Below are 18,878 nucleotides of genomic sequence, written 5' to 3'. Positions count from 1 at the left end.
CCTTTTCCAGATTCTAGAGGCACCTCTACATTTCTTGTCTGTTGGCCCCTTCAAAGCTACCTGCATACCATTTTCAAATCTTTCTTTCTCTGACCTCTGCTTCCATTGTCGCATTGGCTTTTCTGACTTTGACCCTCCTACTACCCCCTTATAAAGACCCTTGTGGTTATAATGGGCTCACCCACATAAACCAGGATAATCTCCTCATCTCAAGATCTTTAACTTAATCACATCTGCAAAGATCACATCTTCATAGGTTCTGGGGATATAGATATGGACATCCTTAGACACGATTATTCAGCCTACCACAATGCTTTTTAGTAGACCTTCTTCACGAAAATATCAAAGCTTACAAATGTCGGTTCTCCACCAGAAAGCCCTTGCTTTCTTTTCTGCTTAATTTCTGTTCATAGTGCTTATCACCACCTGACACACTATATGTCTAAAATTTGTTTGTCTAGCTGATAGCACAGGAATAGGTGGGTTTTATCTCCTCTGTTCACTGCTATAGCATCAGTGCCTAGAAGAGTACCTAGAATGTCATAGGCACTCAATACATGTCTGTTGAGAAAGTGCAAAAGACATTTCATAAATAACATATGGTGGAATGAGAGTTGCAAACTGGAATCTGCTAGTAAAATTTAGATGTAGAAGATATTACTAGTGTTTTTTTCTTTTTAATGGAGACCAGTCTTTAAAATTCCCTGAGCAGTTTAGTCATACTCATTAACCTGGGTCATTTCTTGCTTATGCCTCTGAAAGTCATAAGCAAAACTGGAACTGTTTCCCAAGGTTGATATGAGGTAACTGTCATTTAAGAAAGGTCTAATATAACTAATGACTGGGAAGGACAAACAGTGTTTTTTCACTACATTAGCGGCTTCATCACAATGTACCCCTGAGCCTCATTCCATGTTTTGGTGTTAGTGCTCCTGTGTCTTTGGTGTGTACACAACAAACTTTTACTAAATGCTACTTTGGTGACTCATTAGGTTTACTTCTGTGATTTATGGACTTTTGACAGGAGTGTTAGCCAATATCTAGTTCTGTCCTCATTGGCATGTGGAAGCATGTACTTTCAGCTTCTTTGCAGTTGGTTGGAGCCACATGACTAATTCTGGCCATTGGAATGTGACCACAAATGATATATGTCACTCACATCTAGTCTGAAGCAATAAAAACACATGTACTTGTCCTCAGTCCCTTTTCCCTTGCTGAGGCAACAAGGGATCTAGTTGTTTCAGATGGTGTAGCTACAGATGGCACAACCTCTAATAATCTCAGCTTCTGACTATGAAAAACAGAGCCTTCCTTTGACCCCATCAACTAGAGGAGAACATACAATATGATCAAGAAATCAACTCTTGTTACATTAAGACACTGAAATCTTTTTTACCAGAACACAACCTGGTCTGTTCTGATTAATACAGAACTTCCAACCAGAATTTGAGTGTCCTTGTGAAAAACAACCCCAAATATGTGGCATTGATGTCATAGTTCGATGGTCATTGGCAAGGAAAATGATACCAGAGGCTAGAAAGACTGTGATGCAAGTTTCAGAGTGACCAAATATTTAGTAAAGCTGTCACTCATGTAACTCGAGAAATAGATCATAGTTTGAATGAAACTGCAGCTCTAGGGGAAAACATGGTAGAATGTTTGTTTGGTATCATGTGTGGCTAGGTATTAAAAAAAAAAAAAAAAAGACATAGACCCAAGAGAGAATTGCCCAATTTGAAAGCAGAAATAAAAGGAAATTGAGAGATTTAGGAATTGGGGCCTTGCAAGGTTAAAAAAAAAAAACTGCTTCTAGGCTCCAAATGGTAAAATATGAATCAAAAAGCAATTTTAAGGTAGATGCCAATAAAATCTTTCAACAGATTGTATTACCTAAGGGCAAGGATCAGATTAAGGGTATATTGCTCAGTAAATCTTTTCCAACTGTATAAAATTACTTATGTCAAATAATAAGGGTAAAACTTTCCCACAGAACTAGGATGGAGAAAGAGAACTGTACAAGTGATAATGCATACAAACATATCAGATAGAAGAAATTTGTCCCAAACGGAACCGTGTGACCTTTCTCTTCTCTTCCTTTTCCTTCTTAAAGACTTTAGCCAGGTTGGGGCAATCACAGTGGCCCAGAGAAGGGCACTGGAGTTTGGGTTGACTAAGGAGAGCATCTGCACAGGACAACTGCCTGGGTCCGAGCGTGAGCGGGGTGAGGAGGGTGTCCACTTGAAGGGTCACTCACTGGCCAAATCTAGGACAGTTAGATCATAAAAATAAACAATGATGGTAACGGATTATAATCCACTAAATAAAATGGGAAAGATATTCTGAATTCTAATTAATAAATTAAAACCCTGAGAGTATGATAACAAATGGGATATAGACATGGTTCCAAAGTACAGTCCCACAACAGTTATTAGTTACAAATAGAAAAAGAATAACTTCACAGTGGAGAAGCATGGTAAACATCATCTCATCCAAGTGATCACAGTAAAGAAATGAAACTCTGTGTCACCCAGTGGCAGGTGATGAGAATGCGGGATCATCTCTGTGATATTGCTGACAAAATGTACAGCTTGAGCCTGATAATAGGGAAACATGAAACAAATGCAAATCAAGGACACCATACAAAGTAATTGGTCTGTAATCTTCAAAGGTATCACAATAACAGGAGTCAAGGAAAGACTGAGGAAATGGGCCCCAGTGAGGGATCCTAAGACGTTACAATGAAAAGCAATTCGTGATTCTGAACTGGTTTCTTCTGCTAGAAAGGACATTTTTTTAAAATATCAGGCAAAATTTTCATGTGTCTGAGGACTAAATGATAGAACCTATCAATGTTGATTTCCTGATTTTGATGATTATATTTTGACTTTATAGGAGACTATCCTTGTTAGTAGGAGATATACATACTAGAGAACAATGTTACATCAGGTCAGGGATTTACTCTCAAATGGCTCAAGGAAAAGGAAATTCTTTGCACCATTCTTAAAGCTTTTCTGCAAGTATGAGATTGTTTAAAAATAAAAAATAAGCAAGAAAAGAATCGTGAATATGGGTGTGGTTTCTGGCACATGAAGAGGACTGGAATAAAATGGAAAGAAGCTAATATTCTGTTTTTGAAAGATCATGAGAAACTCTTGGTTCCCAACCCTTTCTCATTAGAACATAGGCTGTGATATTTATGGTCTTCCTAGAGGATCTAGTTCCCAAAGTCAATGTCAGTTGTGGCTCAAGAAGAAAATGGTAAAAGAAAGATCCCCCCCCCCCCAAAGACTGGGATCAGGGAAACAAAGGACAAAGAAGCTTTCAGGGTAGAGTGGCCTCACAATACTTGCCAGTGAGATTGAAGAATTCCCCATTTTTTAATTTTTAAATTTATTTTTTGAGAGAGAGAGCACAAGCAGGGAGGGGCAGAGGGAGAGAGAGAGAGAGAGAGAGAGAGAGAGAGAGAGAATCCCCAGCAGGCTCAATGCTCAGCACGGAGTCTCACACAGGGCTTGATCTCATGACCATGAGATCATGACCTGAGTTGAAATCAAGAGTTGGACACTCAAATGACTGAGCCACCCAGGTGCCCTGAGAATGAAAACTTCCCATGGACCAGTGATTGTTTTCCCTTCCTGGATGTTGTATATTTGGCCCATGCAGGACAGTTAAATTGCCATTTGCACTCATGGTCTCCAGATCAGGAGGAGCCACACCTGGATGTGAAGTAGAGCCGCCCCCCAACCCCCCCCCCACCCCACCCACCCTGCCCCTGGGCTTTGAACTCAGTACCATGACTGAATGGGACTTTCAGGTTTCTCCCTTGGGAAAGGTTGTTGAATGAGAGTGAACTGAACATTTGGTACCTGGAAGAGTGACTGTGGTACCTATTATTGGTATTCACCAAAATCTGGTTCTCTTTTCCTCTGTGCATGTGAAATTATTAACCCAAATGACTTGTGACTAGATTCGACCAATGAAAGGTGAGAGGAACTGATATGCATCACTTTTTATAGAGGCAGGGAAGAATCCAAATGCTACTCCCCGGTCTGGCCTGGCTGTATTGACTGAAGACGTCACATGCTCCAGATGTTGCTGCTATAAGATAACAGATTATCAGCCTGGGTCCTGAGCGTCATTGTGGAGTCAGACACTTAACGGAACCATGAAATAAAGTGAGTAAGTAAAAAACTGGGGGTGATTAAACCAGGAAGCTTGGAGGTTGTTCATTACTTTAGTATAATCTGGCCTGTATGGATACTTCGCTCAAAGCATAAACCTGAGTAGAGGGAGGTAAAACATGAGCATCTGATTTAAGATAAAAGAAAAGGGGTAAGACTGATCTATTTGGGGGATGCTACTACAAATTAACCAAAGAGACCAGGGTGTGGATTTCTTGGTAGACTTAACTTATACTCGCATAGCAGCAAGGAGAGAAGTTTGCCAACTTTAGGCTGAGAGCCAGAGAAAGGGAAAGAACACCCTTTTGATCCTGGCCCTTTAAAGAGCTGGATTCTTGGCACCTGAAGTCGATCTCTCATTAGTTCCTGGTCTTGGGAATTCTGTCTCCTCACTTTCCTGATCTTGGTAACAATCCTCAAAGAGGAGATGCCTCAAGACGGCAGAACAGCAGAAGGACCCTATGCTTGTCTCATCCCTCAAACACAGCTAGATAAATATCAAGTCATTCCGCACACCCCAGAGATTGATCTGAATGCCCAAAGAACAAACTGCAGAACTAGAGGGAGAAAAGAAGCCACGTTGTGGAAAGGTAGGAGCTGCAGAGATGTGATTCCAGGAAGAAAAGAATCTCGGGTAATGATCTCTGGATTTGGCATTCTAGATTTCTTACAATAGCTCACTCCTCCTAGGGTCTTTAAGGTTTGTTTTGTTTTCAGATTGATAGTCTTGACAGAAATGCTGGCTCAGCTGATGGAAATTAAGATACTACAATGATACCTATCACCATAATGAGTTACTCTGCTTACCGGAAATACTTCCTAATAAGTATCGGTACCCCTCTACTGAAGATACAACATGGTTGCCAAAATCACATGAGATAGTCTGTAGTAGAAGTTCCCTAAATATAGATTTTGGTCAAACGCTCAATGGTCAAGTGTTAAAATCAATATTCAATTAGAGCCGAATCAAAGCTGAAATAGCCATTCTAAAAGGATGTTATGGGATATAAATTATCTTATTTATGTGTATACAAAATTTATCTTTATAGAAAATTTATTATTTATTATTATAACATACCAAAAATATTGCTGTTATTATAAATGTGCCATTAAATGTTTACAATTGAAATTTTGACATTTTAAGCTTATCATGTGACTGCAAGGATAACACCTGCTTAGTACAGACAGCTGTTCGACAGCTCCTTTTTGGCACAATTGTGAAATTAGATAATTCATTAAAATTGGTAAAAGAACAAGAAATTTAGGGGCACCTAATTTTTCTCGTGTTTTCCTCTTGTCTTCTACTCTAGGTTTTTTTTTTTAATCATGCAGTTTCTTTTCTTTCTTATTTTTTTAAATGTTCATTTATTTTTGAGAGAGAGAGACACGAGCAGGGGAGGGGCATAGAGAAAAGGAGACACAGAATCTGAAACAGGCTCCAGGCTCTGAGCTGTCCACAGAGCCCAATGTGAGGCTTGAACCCACGAACCCCGAGATTATGACCTGAGCCGAAGTCAGACGCCTGACCTACTGAGCCACCCAGGTGCCCCTCGTGGCAAGTTCTTATACATCATTTTAGAGTTTTCCCTTCTCATGAAATTTGGAAGTCACCAAGTTGACCTTCTTACTTCATTCTTAGAAGATGTAAAGAATTCCCCAAAGAAATTTTTCTTAAAAGAATCACAGCCTAAATGGAATTAGAAAACTAAAATTTATGTACAGTTCCTAAAGCTTATTTTGTTTAATATAGATCTAATCGTTTTAAACATTAGAACTATCGTATAATCACATTTTTATTATTCTGCTTTGTATTATTTAAATTCTTATAAATATTTATTTGCTGAGAAAGAATAACTTCCTGAAGTTATCCCACTAAGATAGCTCCCCTCAATTTTTGTATTAACTGCTAACCTATATCCTTATTTATCTATTTAAAGACTCAATTATTTTTGTACAAAAATGAGTATCTTTCATTATTGTTCACTTTTATAATTGCAAGAATAAATTCGTCTTCATACTTACAAGGGACTAAGAATGTTCATATAGAAAACGCATATAAAGATTTTCACTCTAAGTTACATCTAGAATGCTCCCTTGTATTTAAAAAATCAATGATAATCTAAATAGCAGTGTAATGTTTGCTTTATGTATGTTGCTAAACTGTTTAGACATAGTAGCAAACCACAGGATGATGTTATTGACCATAGGCAAGTTCACAGGTGCCCAAAGTTATGTTTAAACACCGGTCTAGACTTTTCTGATATCCAGAGTCTGAACGTGATGAAGTCAGGCTGAATAGCATATTTTTCGGCTGAATTTCTAGGGTGAAGCCAAACTGTGGTGCATCTCCGATCTGTACTCACAGTGTTTTGAAGGCAAGGTCTTGGCTATCTAGAATTTACCAGAAGGGGAATGCAAAAGACCACATTCAAGCCAGGCACAATTTACTAAGGGAAGCAATCCTGCTATAGAGGCAGATCAGCTCATGTGCATAGGACTGAGCTGGGTTAGCAATGAGCTCCAAGGAAAGGTGGCAACAAGCAAAGCCAAGCCTGTAGATGCAAAAGAGGGATGGAAGAACACAGTTTTTCCTAGCTTTGCTAACGAAGAGCCATGCAACTATATGGAAAGCTCATCTGCAATTCTAGCCAAAGAGCCGAATAAAAGGACAGGGGAATAGGTGATGGGGCGAGGCTCTGGACCATCTTCCCACTTCTGCTATTTATTCATTTTTCCACGTTAATCAAGATATGTAATCTGGGGCACCTGGGTGGCTCAGTCGGCTAAGTGTCAGACTCTTGATTTTTGCTCAGGTCATGATCTCAGGGTTCATGAGATCAAGTCCCACATTTGGCTCTGAGCTGACAAGGCAGAGTCTGCTTAGGACTCTCTCTCCCTCGCTCTCTGTCCCTTCCCTGTTCATGCACTACCTGCCCCCCCACCAAATAAATAAATAAATAAATAAACATTAAAAAAAGACATGTAATCCACCTGAGCCTGAGTTTGTCCCATCTACAAAATGTAGGTGATAGGTATCCATATTATCAAATTGATAAAGTATAGGGAAGTTGAAAGTTTTGTAAATTCTAAAACTCTACATAAAATGAATAGGTTTTAAACCTCCAAGTAAGCTCTTTATTAAAAAAATTTTTATCTATTCTGATTACTCCTTTACCTCTCCAGTTTGCTTGATACTATTTTGATCATGCTTATATTTAACATTTTTAAAAAACAATATTAGTATACTGCCATAATTTCCATTTTACAGATAAGAACGGAGGCACAGAGCTACAGTTACACAGCTAGGAAGCATCATGACACACGTAATTTACCAGCAAATCTAAATTTTTGAAAACATTCAAGGCTGAACCTAAGCCTTGGTACATGATTACTTAGCTAAATAAATGTCTAGTGCAGTAACATCAAGCCTTGCCTGATAACCCCTTGCACTCAGTGTTGACTCTTTTTATTCCATTAGGACACATTTACAAGATTAAAAAGATAAGGTTTGTTTAAATACTGGAAAAGGAATGACTGCCTGAAATATTTTTAAAGCGTTTGAATATTCATTGTGAGAACTGATGAGCCTCCTGAGGCCAGGCAGATGACCTATCTGCATGCCTCAAAGAGTGCCCAAACCCAGTCTGGAAAGCCCCAAAGAAACTAGCCACACTGAGGTCGGTCAGCACCACGGTAAGCTGGCTGACCTGGGACAACAAAGGTGGCCTGGCGGAACAGTCAAATCCACATTAAGTATCAGAGGTAGCACTCAGTCGCCATAGAGCTCTGCTTTGGGCCAACCGGAAGGGGGCTACATTCAAGAATTCGCTCCATAATGGGTATGGGAGTGGGCCTTCCCAAACAAGGCAAGAGGATCCTGCAGCTTGAGGGGTTGGCGGGGCCTGGGGTGGGCAGGCCTGAGATTCTGTTCTTTTTTAAGACAGCGTCAGGTGATTCTTCTGCACACCAGTGTGGACCTGGCAACTATTGATAGAGAGGGAATGGGCACATTAGTTGGAGTGAAAGGTTCACAGCTCAGACTATTCCCGAAGTGACCACAACACCTGAGGCAAATAGACCTAGGGTCACAGCTGGGAAAATCCAAGCCTGAGATTCATACAACTGCCTAAAGAGGGGAAATTCCAAGCCTCGGCTCGAATAACGTTCCAAGAGGAAAGCACAAGAATAACACATCAAGAAGCAAAAGATAGAGACAGAGCCAAGGGATATGGTGGCAGCTGTAACTTCTCATTCCTGTCCACAACGGCAGCTTCCTTAGCAGTGAAACTCTGGTGGCTCAGTCTGCCTGATTATGAGGTTTACACAAAGTCATTTGGCTAATTTAAAGCATGTCCTCCAATCCAGTCTTCATTAGTGATAAAATGGTATGCGAGGGGCGCCTGGGTGGCGCAGTCGGTTAAGCGTCCGACTTCAGCCAGGTCACGATCTCGCGGTCCGTGAGTTCGAGCCCCGCGTCGGGCTCTGGGCTGATGGCTCGGAGCCTGGAGCCTGTTTCCGATTCTGTGTCTCCCTCTCTCTCTGCCCCTCCCCCATTCATGCTCTGTCTCTCTCTGTCCCAAAAATAAATAAAAACGTTGAAAAAAAAAATTAAAAAAAAAAATAGTATGCGGAAATGTACTCTCTACTTTTCTCCTCTCCATCCTAGAGTGATAAAAGGCAGCAAGCCGGTTAGGTATGTCTGTCCTACAAAACCAAACTTTCCCATGATCTAAACTGAGGGGCACTGATAAGTAAGGGAAGTAGGGATTGTTGCTGCATAAGCCAGTCCAACTCTAGTCCAAATTCTATACAAGTAAAAGAGAAAACTTTTGATCTCCATTTTCTGATGCTTTTGGTTTAGAATTCAAGAGGGGAGCCGAGGAGTGTCCTTTATTTTAATAAACCCCAGACTTGTACCTAGGAGTCACTGCTAACAGATGTACGTGATCATGAGTTAGTGATTCAATCCTTTCAAGTCTCTGTTTTCTCATCCATGAAATGGGATAATAGTTGAAACTACCTCAAGAATTGTTTGGCAGGGTGACTGCATTACCCAAGAAAAATGTTTAGCTGAGGCATTGGCACATTTTAAGTTCCCGAAAAGTTGTAATTTAATATTCTAATTTTATTTTTATACTTCATTATAATTTTGATTTTTGCTGCAGAAATATATTGCTGTTTAAAAAAACAAAACCAAAACAAACAAACAAACACATTCTTTCAGCACTGACGTTAGCTAATGCCCCAAATACCTCTCCACCCAGTCCACGTGGAGAGGGATGTGAGACATTAACCGATATTGGTGAGGATGGGTTTGGGCATTAACTGATGTCAGCGGAGATGGGATTGGGATATTACTGATATCAGCAGAGGTGAGTTTGGGGCATTAGCTGATATCAGTGCTAAAAGAACTGGTTGAAAAGGAAAATACGGCACTAAAATTCTGGGGCAAAGATCGAAATTGGACTATTGGCAAGAACACGGAAAATAAAAAAATCCAATTGTATAAAGGAAGAAACAAGTTTTACAATGTGTGTGCATGTTCTAGGAGACAGTGCAAGAGTCAGGTAAATCAATACCTTGCAAATTGCTAGCACTCAGAGGTTGGCAGGTTATCACTTCCAGAGAGAGGAGGGAATAAGCTTTTAGAAGCACACTTTCCAGGAACACCACGGATAGGCACAGGTGGTGCCCACACAGGGCTGCTTAACTAAAGATCAAATGTACAGAGAGAGGTATTTGTAACAAAGGCCGATAAGACAAGGGGCTGTGGTTACTTTTCTGTTTTGGGCAATCCCTCAGATAGCTCCTACAAGTTTATGTTGGAGTTTTGCATGATATTAGAGGAAAACAATTGGTACATAAATGGCAACAATGATGATGATTATGACTGACAGCACCACCTCATGTGTATTAATCCCTAGGTGCCAATGTGCTTTCCTTATGTGGATACAATTTTAACTCCTCCAATTTTTTAACAGGAAACTATGGTCAGAGGAGCTAAGAGGGTTTGCCTACATTCACATAGCTAGAAACTTACAGATTTGGGCTACAGGCCTGGCTTATCAGAGAAGAAGAAAAATTCTCACATAAAATATAAGAATTCTTCTGTAAAAATACAGTGGTAAAAGCAAACCACTTATAAGAAGTAGATTTTGAAAGATCCCAACAGTAGAGGTAAAAAAGGGAAACACTTATATTCTTAGAAATATAGAGTTGAGCTCTTTTGTAGACTGAAAAAGTAAAACTAAATCATGCTTTTAGAAATGCCCCCCCTCAAAGTTCCCAGTCACCACAGAGGGAAAAGACATGCAAAGATTACTAATAACTCCCTGTTATAGTTCAGAGAAGTGACCATTGAGTCACACAGGGACACGTGCTTACTTTTTCCAGGAATATGTATCTAGGAGAAGGGGGTGGGGAGCTTACCAAGCTTACCAAGCCTGCAACTGTACAAATAACATATTCAGGAGATGATACAATTGTGAAACTAAGTAAAATATAGGTCATGCTGACTTTCATTGCCGCCTATTGCTAGCCATAGCTTTAAAGATGATTAGTATATACAAAAGTAAATTATTAGCCATATACTTGGTGGTGGCAAAAGTCATAGTTCCCTGAACCATAACCAGTGCCAGTACAGTGAGCACGTTGAAAGAGATGAAGCACTGTGCTCATACACTGTGGAGGAAACAAGATGAATTATCTTTTCCCTAAAAACTGCACATTACACTGGTGAACAGTATTTGGAAGACATACCTAGAGATACACAGGAGACTTTTAAAGTCATAAGAATTTACTATGCCAAATTTGTATCAGATTAAAAGAGCCATATAAAAGGATGGGTTTTCAAACAATATACAGATGATCAAAATTGACCAAGGTAAAGAAAACTTGGAAAGTCTAATATTCATTGGAGAATTACTATACGTAGCCCAAACTCTACCATGAACACAGGCCCAGAGGGTTTCCATTTTTAAGATAATTTCTGTCAAGACCTAAAATACTAACTCTAGTGCTATTTAAAGTATTGCATGGCGTACACAAAAAAAATACAAATTAACAATTGACTACAAACTCCTGTCTTTACTTCCTGACCTAAACTCTTAGATATAGCATCAAAGATGTTGTTTAAAAGAATAAATTTATTAAAGTAGGTAAAACAAAAATACATACCAGAGATGGTGAATCCACAGAAGTCAGAAAATACACACCGGTTAACAGAGGACACTATTGTTCAAAACATGTGACAGGACCATCAGAGAAGGTGGCAGTGCTTCTGGAAGTGCTTCAGGGGGGAGATGTAGAGGCAGGGCATCGGGAAGGAAAACACCTGCTGAGTGGTTAAAGAAATGCATCGTGGACGTCCAGGGGAGCTGACCGCATTGGACAACGACATTCCGACATTCCATGTCTGCTTGTACCAAGCAGCGGCCAACAGGGTGTTCCCTTCTGGGTTAAGACTGAATATGGGTGCCTGCGCAAAAGAGGAAGGGTAATATACTGGGGGACTTGGAACATCCAGAAGCAGGAAAACGATGCCCCTCAAAACAGCTATTATCACCTGCTTAAAGTATATCTTATTTTTAAAGTACCCTCAGTCACTTGAGGCAAGAGTGTCCCCCCTTCCCCCCGTAAGAAAAAAAATCCACTGATATAGAGTAGGGAAACTCTTGCAGAGGATGAGTAGGCGTCAACCAGTGCCTAACATTGTGGAAATTAATTACAAAAAAAAAAAAAAAGCTACTGCACTCAACAGAGAGGACACTGAAGAAAACAGTTAAAAGAACAAACAGAAGCATTCTTTAAGTGAAGGTAATATCCTCAGAAGGAAGACAAAATTTACATCAATTAAATAAGAACAGTCTAAAAAAATGAGAAACTCAGAAATTATAGAATTAGTGTAAACAGCTAGTTGATGGCTGGCTTATACAACAAAGATTTATTTTTCACAATTCTGGAGGCTAGAAGTCCCAGATCGAAATGTTGGCATGGTTGGTTTCTTCAGAGGCAGCTTTACTTGGCTTGTAGATAACTGTCTTCTCCCTGACTGTTCAAATGGCTTTTCCTCTATACCTGCCTGGGTCCTGGTCTTCTGGCCTTATAAGGATGTCATTTTTTATTGCTGGAAATAAAGTCATTAGCATCTTTAAATCTTTCCGATCAGAGAACCCATTCCAGAGACGCCAGAACCAATTCCGGAAACTTATCTTTAAGATTCCGTTTTTCTAGAACCACTCTTGGTACCAAAGTCTGTGTTAGGGTTTTCCAGAGAAAAGAACCACCAGAATGCGTATATATCCTGAAGGAGAGAAAGAGAGAGAAAGAGAGGTTTATTTTAAAAAACTGGCTCATGAGATTATAGAGGCTTGGAACATCCAAAATCCGCAGGGTGCAGTATATATATATACTCTCTAAAGTAAATATATATATATATTATATTTATTATATATATATTTACTTTAGAGAGAGAATCTCAAAGTATATATATATTATATATATATATATATATATATATATATACATATTTACTTTAGAGAGAGAGAATCTCAAGGAGGCTCCACACTCAGCTCAGAGCCTGATGTGGGATTGGATCTTACAACCCTGGGATCATGACCTAAGCCAAAATCAGGAGTCTGATACTCAATAACTGAGCCTTCCAGGAGTCCCAGCCTTTTTCTATTAAGACCTTGAACTAATTGAATGAGACCCAAACACATTATGGAGGGCAATCTGCATTAATCAAAGTCTGCTGATTTAAATGTTAGTCTCACATTAAAAAAAACAAACACTTCACAGAAACATCTAGAATAATATTTGACCAAATATCTGTGCACTGTGGTTTAACCAAATTGACACAAAATTAACTGTCACAGGAACTAATCATTTACGCAGTGTATTTGATATATTAAGAGTTTTATTCTAACATAGAATAGGGAAAAGAATTTCTGTACATTCACAGAAAATTAAGCAAACAGCAAAAGATAAGTATCAACACCAACAAAAACTGTATAAGGAATGAAAAGTGATCATAGGATACCATGTGATTCATCTATGAGAAATGCTGATATGATCCTAGTGTGGTAGGCAAAGTGATGTCTGTCAGACCCCCGGGATGGCCACATCTTAATTCCTGGAGCCTGTGAATACACTGACTTACATAGACCTGGAGATGTGATTAAGTTAGGGATCTTAAGCTGGGAGATTATCCAGGTGAGCCCAATGTAATCACAAGTCTCCTTTTAAGAAAGAGACGCGAGGGAGGGTTTGTGTGAGCGAAGGAGGTGTGAGGGAAAGGGAAAGGATCAGAGAGTCAGAGATGTGGAGATGTTAGGAGGTTGGGCAGAAGGTGGAGAAAGGGAACCCGCCGAGGAATGTAGCTAGGCTCTGGAAACTGGCAAACACAGGGTAACAGATTCTCCCTCAGAGCTTCCAGAAGGAACCAGCACTGTCAGCACCTTGACTCCACCCCGGTGAGACTCCGTTTTTACTTCTGAACTGCAAAACGTAAGGTAATAGTTTTGTGTCAATTTAAGCTACTAGTTGGTGGTATTCTGTTCTGGTAGTAATAAGAGACAAGTACACCTAGTAATATAAAATCCTGAGTGATTAAAAGTGTGATCTTTTGGGGCACTGGGTAGCTCAGCCTGTTAAGTGTCTGACTCCGGCTCAGGTCATGACCTCACGGTTTGTGGGTTCAAGCCCTCCGTTGGACTCTGTGCTGATAGTTCAGAGCCTGGAGCCTGTTTCAGAATCTCCCTCTCTCCCTCTCTCCCTCTCACCCCCTCCCCCTCCCTCTCCCCCCCTTCTCCGTATGTGTGCTTGTGCACTCACTCTCTCGCTCCTTCTCTCAAAAATATTTTTACAGACAATAATAAGTGAAATTTGTGATCCCTTGCAAGGAAGAGAAGGGAAAAGATGTATGTGTACACAGGGGTGCTAAACTTCTTGGTGTGTGTGTGTGTTTGTTTTGGTAAGCTCTAGATGTAGTTTGATTAACTCTAGATATTAATGGCTAAATAAAATTAAAGGTGTATACTAATATTTTTAGGGTTACTACCAAAAAGAGGAAGGGAGTATGTATCTTTCAAATTACTGGAGGAGGTTCTGTTACCAAAGCCCACGTTCAGCCACCAGCTGCTCAAAAGCCCAAGCAAGGCCAATACTCAAGAGTTTTGATTGGAAAGGAATTTGAGGTTTATTCTGGAAGCTGGCCACTTGGGAAAACGGCAGACTCTTGTCAGAAAGGCAACTCCAAAATTTCTGCCTGGTCCAGGGGTTTTGGAAGCAGTTAATCAGGAAAGGCAGTGCGGCAGTCTGCAACATTTCTGGATTTTATCTGGCACCATTCAGTCAGCAATAGATGTTTTTTTCTCAGTGTCAGGGTTGTGCAAAGGGGTCCAGTTCCTGTTTCATGACCTGCAGGAGGCCTCTGTCCTTGATGGGAAGGAGGGCAAACTCTGGAGATCCACAAAGTGGGAGGTGAGTAAACTTATTTTGTGACCTGAGAAAGAAAAACCTTTTTGCCAGAAAATTGCTAGGCTAATCGGAAAGCCATGGTGGCTTCAAATAGACTTGCTGGTCTCTGTGGGTAGGGAGGTTCTTTCTGGTCCTTCCCAAAACAGTGGCCTGTCTGCTCTGGATCCAGGGATTTAGGTCAGCAAGTAAGGAGTGTGTTAAGTTGAAGCAAGTTAACCATTAAGACTGGTGGTAGTGCTGTTCTAGTATAGCCAAGTCAGCTTCTTTGGGGCTAATCCTTCCACGAATAACTACTGGAAGATCTGGGGTGGGAGGAACTCTCTAAAGGAGCAGGCGAAAAACTAAAAGTAGGTAGATTTTGAAGAGGGGTTGGCATTTGGAAATTGTACCGGGTATGTTTTGTGTTTTCACAGCTTTGAGCCTAAGGGAAATGCTAGTCAGCACCACGCAGGGTGTTTGAAGCTCCTATAGCAAATCTTCTGTCGTTCTGACTTGAGCCAGAAAAGCTAGCCCCTGGAAAGAAAGAAGAGAATCCCAGAAATGAGAGTAGGGGAGGCCAAAATGCTGTGTACAATCTTTAACCGGATCTCTGGCTGTGCCTAGACCATGAATGTGAGGGCAAATGCTGCTTAGCAAAGGATGAAGAAGCCGGTTTGCAGTTGGAATCCAACTACGTCAATTGAATGCTAAAACAAGGAGAACACCTATACAATATTTATCAGAAAAATAGAGACATATAGAGTCTTCACAATAAGAGACTTCATAGCATTTACAATACCTTGGATTCAGTTCCTGATTTCTGAGTTTGTGAAAAGACAGGAAAATGTGACCTGTTTTCAGGAGAAAAAACATTTAATGGACCCCAACCCGAAGGTGACTCTAATTGTGGAATTAGCAGACTTGAAACTACTCTCAGTGACCTAAAAATGTGCTTGTAATACATGAAAACACAGGAATTCTCAGCAGAGAAATAGACACTAATTTTAAAATTTAAGATCTTTGAGAGAATGGTTTAAATGGTTACTGAATATACTCCCCAGCAGAATTGAGATAATACAAGTGAGTCTGTGAACTTAAAGGTAAATTGATAGGAAATACTCCATCTTTAAAACACTTTTTTTTTTTTTTAGATGAAAGGGGTTGTGGGAGGGGGGATGGGCTAAATGGGTAAGGGGCGCTAAGGAATCTACTCCTGAAATGATTGTTCCACTATATGCTAACTAATTAGGATGTAATTTTTTAAATTATTTTAAAATAAAAAAATTTTAGATGAACCAAGCCTCAGGGACAATATCAAAATGTCTAACATGAATGGAATTGGAATCTGTCAAAAGTTCAGAAATCAGCTCGTGGAAAAACAATGAATCCCTGTAGTAAATAGAAGTCTGTGCACACACCAATAAAAATTAAGTTTGCAAACCCAGAGCATTCAAGCCAAACAGGGAATGAGGCTCAGCTTCTACAGTAAGGAGATAGTGACTGTTAATTTTGCACTGTGATGGGTTAGAAGACTAACATTTTCTTCAAGGATGGGGACATGATCAGTGGTTACTTCCTAGCAATCACGGGATTGATGAACAAGAAATGACTCAGGTTAGGTGAGTCTTGCAAACAAAGCTAAATTAAGTTTTGCTTGTATGTCTAAACTGGGTTTTGTCTGCTCAGGGAATTGTCAAGGTTGGTCTCCATTTGTTTTTGGGTTTTTTGTTTTGGTTTTTTGTTTTTTGCTGTTGTTGTTGTTGTTGTTAACCATTTCCCTCCTTTTGGTCTTTATCCCCCATTCTGAGAATATGACCAACCAGTATAGCATTATTCTAAGTTACCACCATTAATGTGGTCCAGCTGAAGAATCACATAGGCACAGTTTCCACCAGTTGATCTATTGGGCCAGAGGGCCATGTGGTCATGCTCATCCCTTACATAATTATTGTTGATACCATTCAGCGGCCTGATCTCCATGGATCCCATTTGGTCTATGAGTGCCTGCCAATAGGTATTTAAAACCCCTGAGAATATACACTGTACTAGATGGGCTCACATGAGGACTTAGAGACAGCAGCCCAGAATTCAAAAATTCCCCAAAGCAAGAGATCCCCAGGAATCAAGACTGAAACAACTCAATAACTCAAGTGGGTTATTCTCAGAATAAGGTTTTACCTTTCTAACACATCTACAGTTGTTTTGGATTATGTGCAATTTGGGTTTCAAGTTCTTAAGTTCTTTACATAGGCACAATGTGATGCATTAGCAAACACCTATTCTCCTGATGACTCAGGATGTGAGGATGTTTTTTCCAGAACGCAGTGTTGCAGGTGAACTTTGATCTGAATTAGGCTCCTGATTTGAATTGAAAGTACCTCCAGATGGTAGAATGAAGATGGCCGTTTCAGTGTGGTAGATTGTCCTAGGTTGTAGTCTGTCTTTGTCAGTAGGTGTTCTGTTGACTTTTTTCTTGAGTGGTCCATACAGCAATAGCCACGAAGGTTGTCCCTGTGTGACCTATGGTGCTGGTTACTAGAATCTGATTGTGGATATGCTGTATTTTCTATTGTAACATTCTAGTAGTCCTTTTTTTATTAAAAATATGGTGAAACTAATCTGATGGTAAAAGAGGTCTAGTCTTACTGAACTGCCTTGATGATTTACATGATTTTAGCAAGATAGTTGATTCTATGTGTGATCTCAAATAGTGTATTCAGTCAAAGCTTGAGAATATCCATGGATTTTTACCAGCTCCATAAATCAACCTTAGTTGTTTAAAATTGTTGGTAATAAGGAATCTCAGATTGGACCTTTTAAAGTCCCTTGAGGCTAAGAAACCCGCTCCAGACGTGTCAGTTATAGAGGAAAACTAAATGTTGGCATGTTTACTGAAAAATTATAGAAATTTCTCTAAGTTCTAGTTTAAAGAAGAGGGGTCCTTTGAATCTGGAAAAAACTAAAGAACCAGCCACGTTTTAAGTGAAAAAGTAAAAATCCTCTTCAGGTCATTTCATCTCCTGTAATTGTTGCTATGCTTCATTGTGGGTTAACCATTTCGTGACAATCAGCTTTTCATGACCGTTTTAGAAATAGTCATTCAGTGGTACGATCTTAAAGTTACTGGAAACCTGACCTGGGTGTCCTTTCCATGAACCTCCTTGAAGATGTAGCAGCACTTTTGGAAAGATTCAGAGTAGAAACCTAACTTCCGTGAGTGACAACTCTTTTAAAAATAGCCGCAGTTAAAGATCTGGTGAGAGTTGACATATATACAATGACATAATGCAATTGGACAAGTAAGTTTGATTTTTGTGATAAACAATCTTAAGGTAAGGCTACAGTTATGACTGATGGCAGTATACCAGGACATGACAGATATCTAGACTTGGCTATAATTTCTGAATTGCTTATTTTAATGACCTACATCTCACATCAATGTGATCTGAAAGGTTAAATATTTTATTTCATGATGTTTCCCATACAACTTAATGTATCAAGTCCATAGATGAGCGTTTTATATTTTCTTTACTTCAGAGTTGGATTTGGGCAAGTTGTTACAAATGGCAAAATGCTAAAAACACTTGATGAAATAGGATCGTGGGTGATTGTGCAACAGTTCTTACATGTCTGTTCAACACGAGTGGCAATTAAGATTTCCAAGGCAAGTGAAGTTAAATCATTAAAAAATAACTTCGTTATTTTGAATATATAATATACATATAAACTAAAAGCACTTGTCAGTGGGTATGCACTTCAAGAAACCCATGTGATTTTCAAACAAGCCTCCCTGGTGATTCGGATACATGTTGATTTTGAAAATCAAGGATGTAAAGTAGAAATTTGGCACTTTGTACAAGGCGAACCTAAATTTTTACCATTCCTTGAAGTTGTAGGATTGTATGACTGAAGAACAGAGTAAGGAACTGTGGTTGCCTGAACATGCCTCAGGTACTTTTAGGGTGGACGCTAGCTTTCATGAGTCTCGGGTACAAGCAAATGCTCAGTATAGAAGTGTAGCATAGAGTTTGGAGAGTATTCTCCACCACTGCCTGAACTCTAGCACTACCATGGGACCCTGAGCATCACTACCTTGTTAGCATTAGGAGGCAACAGTTTTTCTGAAGCTAATGTTACCTACAGTGTAAAATAAAGCCATGGAAGCCACAAGTAACTTTGCACTCCTGTTTTGTCAGCAGGCATAAACGCAAGTAAGGGTGTGGAGGAGACAGACAAAAT

This window comes from Lynx canadensis, chromosome D1, assembly GCF_007474595.2.
Source record: "Lynx canadensis isolate LIC74 chromosome D1, mLynCan4.pri.v2, whole genome shotgun sequence".
In the NCBI taxonomy this organism is placed as follows: Eukaryota; Metazoa; Chordata; class Mammalia; order Carnivora; family Felidae; genus Lynx; species Lynx canadensis.
This window is presented reverse-complemented; position numbering follows the sequence as displayed.